The following is a 277-nucleotide window of genomic DNA, read 5'->3' as shown; positions in this document are numbered from 1 at the left end:
AACCCTTTCTAGGGTTTAGGGTTTAGGGTTTAGGGTTTAGGGTTTAGGGTTTAGGGTTTAGGGTTTAGGGTTTAGGGTTTTTAGGGCCTGTTGTGTGTCTCCTTTTTGTTTTATTTTTTTGTTTATTTTCTGTTTACTTTTTTGTCTTTTCTTTGTTTCTCTTTTATTTTATTTTTGTTTCTTTATCTGTCTCCTTTTTGTTTCTTTATTTGTCTCCTTCTTTTTTTATTTATCTGTCTCCTTTTTTTTCTCTATCTGTCTCCTTTTTTTTTCTTTG

The sequence above is a fragment of the Eimeria mitis genome, genomic scaffold (genome assembly GCF_000499745.2).
Source record: "Eimeria mitis Houghton genomic scaffold, Emh_scaff114, whole genome shotgun sequence".
Classification (NCBI taxonomy): Eukaryota; Apicomplexa; class Conoidasida; order Eucoccidiorida; family Eimeriidae; genus Eimeria; species Eimeria mitis.
This window is presented reverse-complemented; position numbering follows the sequence as displayed.